Source organism: Oncorhynchus mykiss, chromosome 7 (assembly GCF_057628025.1).
Source record: "Oncorhynchus mykiss isolate SJ-2025 chromosome 7, ASM5762802v1, whole genome shotgun sequence".
NCBI lineage: Eukaryota > Metazoa > Chordata > Actinopteri > Salmoniformes > Salmonidae > Oncorhynchus > Oncorhynchus mykiss.
The window spans coordinates 59,684,416-59,691,189 of record NC_143028.1 but is presented as its reverse complement, the minus strand read 5'-3'; the positions used below and the strand labels follow the sequence as shown (position 1 = coordinate 59,691,189).

General features: G+C 41.1%; 1 pseudogene; it reads left to right on the top strand.

Annotated features, from left to right (window-relative positions):
• Positions 1 to 3,312: 3,312 nt before the first annotated feature.
• LOC110529000 (ammonium transporter Rh type B pseudogene) lies at positions 3,313 to 6,331 on the top strand (annotated as a pseudogene).
• Positions 6,332 to 6,774: the final 443 nt, after the last annotated feature.

The following is a 6,774-nucleotide window of genomic DNA, read 5'->3' as shown; positions in this document are numbered from 1 at the left end:
TTACATAAGTTACAGAAAATACACACATCAAAATAAAATACAAAATGCAAGCAGAAAGAAGAAAAAGGTAATAAAAAACAAACACATTCATCAGAAATAAGGTCCTCAATCATCTTTCTGAATTGCCCTAGAGGCACCAAAACACCAGATTAAAGAACATTTTGAAGTTTGTTCCACAAATAAGGTGCAACAAAACTAAAAGCTGATATACATACAGTGAGGGAAAAATGTATTTGATCCCTTGCAGATTTTGTATATTTGTCCACTGACAAAGAAATTATCAGTCTATAATTTTAATGGTAGGTTTATTTGAACAGTGAGAGACAGAATAACAACAAAAAAATCCAGAAAAACGCATGTTAAAAATGTTATGAATTGATTTGCATTTTAATGAGGGAAATAAGTATTTGACCCCTCTGCAAAACATGACTTAGTACTTGGTGGCAAAACCCTTGTTGGCAATCACAGAGGTCAGACATTTCTTGTAGTTGGCCATCATGTTTGCACACATCTCAGGAGGGATTTTGTCCCACTCCTCTTTGCAGATATTGTCCAAGTCATTAAGGTTTCGAGGCTGACGTTTGGCAACTCAAACCTTCAGCTCCCTCCACAGATTTTCTATGGGATTAAGGTCTGGAGACTGGCTAGGCCACTCCAGTATCTATTAATATTAATTTCATTACAGTAGTCTATATTTCATCCCAGATGAAATAGCTAAACATAATAGTTTTTTGAAGTCTAGATCAGGGAAAGCCACAGCTTTATCAGAACCATCCCACTGGGCACACACTGGTTGTATCAACGTTGTTCCCACGTCATTTCAATTGAATTACATTGAACCAATGTGGAATAGATGTTGAATTGACATCTGTGCCCACTGGGATAGGCCTACATCACCAGAAGAAGAACACCCATATCTAATAATCTACAGGGGTACGTACGGGTACTATCTTTTATGTTGCTTAAATTATTGGAATGATGCCACAATTCAATGCAAGATTTAAAAGTCGTGGAAAAATCTAGACAAATAAATGAGGCATTGAAGCCATTTGGAGTTGACAAGCAAGATATTTCTACATGACAACCCCTCCCAAGTAGTCAAAGAAGGTGGCTAAACAAAGATAGTTCACTCAGGCCGTTCATCATTGAAAAAAAAGGTCAGTTCCAGTCTACTTAACCAACACTAACCCAACACTGCAACCTAGTCTCAGAGTAGTTTATATTATTGTGTACGTAAATCCGAGAAATATAATTTACTATGATATGTATGGTATGTATTCATTTGTGAATGTCCATCACCCATTCCGTATGATATGTTCTGAATTACAATTTGTATTAAATGTCACGAATTTGCAAAAACGAACAACAGGTCGAGCATTTGCAAAATGTACAATAAGTTACGAATGAGAAAAATTTATGAAATGTTTACGAATTCTAGCTAGGTGACTAAGTAGCTAACATTAGCTACAGTGCCTTGCGAAAGTATTCGGCCCCCTTGAACTTTGCGACCTTTTGCCACATTTCAGGCTTCAAACATAAAGATATAAAACTGTATTTTTTTGTGAAGAATCAACAACAAGTGGGACACAATCATGAAGTGGAATGACATTTATTGGATATTTCAAACTTTTTTAACAAATCAAAAACTGAAAAATTGGGCGTGCAAAATTATTCAGCCCCTTTACTTTGAGTGCAGCAAACTCTAACGGAGATTTGTCTTCCAACAAGCCAATGATCCAAAACATAAAGCAAAATCTACAATGGAATGGTTCAAAAATAAACATATCCAGGTGTTAGAATGGCCAAGTCAAAGTCCAGACCTGAATCCAATCGAGAATCTGTGGAAAGAACTGAAAACTGCTGTTCACAAATGCTCTCCATCCAACCTCACTGAGCTCAAGCTGTTTTGCAAGGAGGAATGGGAAAAAATGTCAGTCTCTCGATGTGCAAAACTGATAGAGACATACCCCAAGCGACTTACAGCTGTAATCGCAGCAAAAGGTGGCGCTACAAATTATTAACTTAAGGGGGCTGAATAATTTTGCACGCCCAATCTTTCAGTTTTTGATAAGTTAAAAAAGTTTTAAATATCCACTTCATGATTGTGTCCCACTTGTTGTTGATTCTTCACAAAAAAATACAGTTTTATATCTTTATGTTTGAAGCCTGAAATGTGGCAAAAGGTCGCAAAGTTCAAGGGTGCCGAATACTTTCGCAAGGCACTGTAGGCTAGGGGTTAGGGCCCAGTGGTGGAAAAAGTACCCAACTGTCCTACTTGAGTAAAAGTAAAGATACCTTAATAGAAAATGACTCAAGTAAAAGTTAAAGTCACCCCGTAAAATTCTGCTTGAGTAAAAGTCTAAAAGTATTTGGTTTAAAATATACTTAAGTATCAAAAGTAAAAGTATAAATCACTTCAAATTCCTAACATTAACCAAACCAGATGGCACCATTTTCTTGTTTTATTAATTTACGGAAAGCCAGGGGCACACTCCAACACTCAAACATCATTTACATACAAAGCATGTGTGTATAGTGAGTTTGCCAGATCAGAGGCAGTAGGGATGACCAGGGATATTCGGTTGATAAGTGCGTGAATTTGACTATTTTCCTGTCCTACTAAGCATTCAAAATGTGACATGTACTTTTGGGTGTCAAGGAAAATGTATGGAAAAAAAAGTACAATAATTACTTAAGGAATGTAATGAAGTAAAAGTAGTCAAAAATATAAATAGTAAAGTACAGATACCCCAAAAACTATTAAAGTAGTACTTTAAAATATTTTTACTTAGGTACTTTAAACCACTGGGTTAGGGGTTAGGATTAAGGTTAAGTTTAGGTGTTAGGTTAAATGCTTAAGGTTAGGGTTAGGTTAAGGGGAAGGGTTAGCTACAAGGGTTAAAGATAGGGGAAGGGTTAGCTAAAAGGGTTAAGGTTAGGGGAAGGGTTAGCTAAAATGGTTAAGGTGAAGGTTTAGCTAACATGATAAGTAGTTCCAAAGTAGCTAAAAAGTAAGTAGTTGAAAAGTTGATAATTAGCTAAAATTGTCCATGATGGGATTCAAACTCGCAACCTTTGTGTTGCTAGACGTTCACATTGAACGCTCACCCATCCACACCGACCAAACAACATAATTTGGTTTTTGCTTTATGGATCCATCTGTCTTAAGTAACCATTCCAAACGTAACATATCATACTAATTTGAGTATTACAGATTTACATTTACTATATTACGTCTAGTCTAGTCTACCAGTGTGATTCTCCCCCTCTCCTCCCAGCCAGCATAGATAGATTGAGGGAGTGAGGGACACAATGGAGATCGGCAATTGAGCTTAGAGCAGGTTCCTGCCGATAAATATGTTTAAAGTTATAGGCTGCTACCTACATGCCTAATATATGTGAAACTAAAACGTAGGCTAGGGTAGGCTAGTCAAGAAAGCGGTTGGTGATAAATTGAGATAGGCTAGATAATGTGATCCTAGGCTACATTTTAAATATCCTATAGAAAGCATTACACATGCAAAAATATGCCAAATCTACAAATCTTATTGTATGACATGCACAATTCAAGAAAACAGTTTTGGGGTTTTCTAAAACCCCACTCAGAGATGTCATAGATGAGAATGAGTAGGTCTACTCATAAACTGAGTGGGAAATTGGCACAGCAAAATAGTGCATGTCATCCCTGAAAATAAATCATAGCTTACAAATTGTGAGAATACAAAAAATAATGACTATCAGGTGGGGTCGATGTTGGAGGATCACTGTTGTAGAGAGTTCCTGTAATGTCTATGTATTCCCACTAGATGTCAACATATTCCCACAATGAAACACAATTTGAAACAGAGCTTGCCTGCAGTACGTCAACGTTTACAAAATCACATACCAACCCAACACCTGTTCACTGATAGAGGCTAAAGCAAAGGTATTTACTCCAATGCAGAGGTGTAGTCAGAAATTCGTTGGTGGGTGGGACTGCAGAAATATGTTGTGGAATATATTGTGCTGTATTCTAATGAAGTATAATTACTAGTAATTGCAATGAATACATAAAATCCAAGTAAATTGTTTGGGCATTATTGTGTTTAGTAAAAGTGTTGAATACTATAATACTTGAAGGCATTAGCTCATTAGCTCAGTGCTTTTTACAGTATGAAGACTGTATCACAACCGGCTGTGATTGGGAGTCCCATAGGGCGGCACACAATTGGCCCAGCGTCGTCCGGGTTTGGCCGACGTAGGCCGTCATTGTAAATAAGAATTTGTTCTTAACTGACTTGCCTAGTAAAATAAAGGTTAAATAAAAAAAAATAGAAAATAAAAAATTAATCCCTCTCACAATAGAAATTATAATTTGAGGCTTACAGTAACAAATAGTTGGGAAGTAAAAAAAAAAGGACCAAAGTACAACTCTGTCCTGAGTGGGAGAGATGTGGAGTCCTTGTGTAGCTGTGTGGTGTGTGTGCGAAGGAGAGAGTGCTGCTGCTAGAGTAATTGGTCTCTGTGAGCTGTCCATTGCACCATTAATAAGTCCACTAGCCTGAGGGTGCGCTTGCCAGTGCTGGAACTGGTGATGGAAGTGGTATTCCTTGGTCTCTGTGCCAGCTTTGTCCCCTATGACGACAATGCCAACGGCAAGTTTCAGGAACAATGAGACCAACCCTATGGACAACTCCCTGTATCGAGACTGTCCCTTCTTCCCTGACATGCAGATGATGATCTTTGGCTGCCTGCTGGCCTTCCTGCGGCTGCCTGCTGGCCTTCATGTGGCTTTACGGCTTTAGCGGGATGGTCTTCAACTTCCTGACAGCCAACTTCGCCATCTAGTGGGAAGGGCTACTTGGTCCAGGGCTACTTCCAGTTACACTCCGATGGAAAGATCCACCTTGGGGTCGTCAACCTGGTCAATGCTGAGTTTACATGCGGCGTGGTGCTTATCTCCTTTGGGGCGGTGCTGGGAAAGAACAGCCCTCTAGAGGACCTGCTAGAGGTCCATATCTTTGCTGTGACAGAGTGGGCTGTGCTGAAATACCTAAAGAACAATGACGCAGGTGGCTCCATCCTCATCTGTTTGTCTGTTACTTTGGGTTGAGGGTCACGTTTGTGCTGTACCAGCCAAGCCTGAACGATGGCCACGTCAAAGGGATGACTAGTTACCAGTCAGACATCCTGTCAGTGATGGGCACCCTGGTTCTCTGGGTGTTCTGACCCTCTTTCAACTTTGACCAGTACAGGCTTGTCCTGCAGACCTTCATAGGCCTCAGCTCCTTGTCGATGAAAGCCTTTGCCTTATCTGCCCTATTCAACAAGAGAGGCTAGATCACCATGGCCGACATTCAGAATGTGACTCTGGTGGGTGGTGTGACTGTTGGTGCCTCCGTGGACATGATGATCTCCCCTGCAGCCTACGCCCTGGGGGTCATGGTCTGCACAGCCTGCTTCACGGGATACAGGTACCTCACCCCTTTCCTGACCTACTGCTTCTGTCACGTCTACTCCCGCTCCCCCTCTACGGCGCTCGACTTTGCCAGTTTATTAATTATTACGCACACCTGCCATCATCATTACGCGCACCTTCGCCTCATGAGACTCACCTGGACTCCATCTCCTTCTTGATTACCTCCTCTATATCCGTCACTACTTTGGTTCTGTCCCCAGGCGTTATTGACTCTGTTTCTGTGTTTCACGTCTGTACGCTACTCGTGTTTCTTGTTTTGTTCTGTTCCGTTTTTCATTAAACTCACTCCCTATACTTGCTTCCCATTTCTTAGCATACACGTAACAGCTTCAGGATCCAAGACCAGTCTGGCATCCATAATCTCCAAGGCCTCACCGGTCTCATATCCTGCATGACCGGCATTTATGCCATCCTCATGTCCAACAAAGAAACCTATGGCCCCAGTATATACCAGATATTCGTGCACCCATGGGAGGAGACCCAAAGCTGCTGGAGCTGCAGCAGCTGATCCCCAGGGCTGAAGTCCGGCCTGGGCCGCACCGCCAATGAGCAGGCCCTCTACCAGGTGGCAGCTACACTACATGACCAAAAGTAGGTGAGCACCTGCTCATCGAACATCTCATTCCTTAAATCATGGGCATTAATATGGAGTTGGTTCCCCCTTTGCTGCTATAACAGCCTCCACTCTTCCAGGATGTCTTTTTACTAGATTTTGGAACATTGCTGCGGGGACATGCTTCCATTCAGCCACAAGCACATTAGTGAGGTCTGGCACTAATGTTGGGCAATTAGGCCTGGTTCGCAGTCTGCATTCCAATTCATCCCAAAGGTGTTAGATGAGGTTGAGATCAGGGCTCTGTGCAGGCCAGGCAAGTTCTTCCACACCGATCTCAACAAACCTTTTTTGTATGGACCTTGTTTTGTGAACTGGGGCATTGCCATGCTGAAACAGGAAAGGGCCTTCCCCAAACTGTTGCCACAAAGCACAGAATTGTCTAGAATGCCATTGTGTGCTGTCGCGTTAAGATTTCCCTTCACTGGAACTATGCGGCATAAACCATGAAAAACAGCCCAGACCATTATTGGCCTACACACAATACTCCATCATGTCAATGTGGAATTATGTTTTTAGAGATTTCAACAAATTGATAAAAAATGAAAAACTGAAATGGCTTGAGTGAATATTCCACTCCTTTGTTATGGCAAACCTTGTTTGCAAGTTTGATTGCACACAACACAGAGGGGATATCATTGGGAGTACATATTAGGCATCAACGAAGTCACAAGATTTATTGATACAGTGCCTTCAGAAAGTA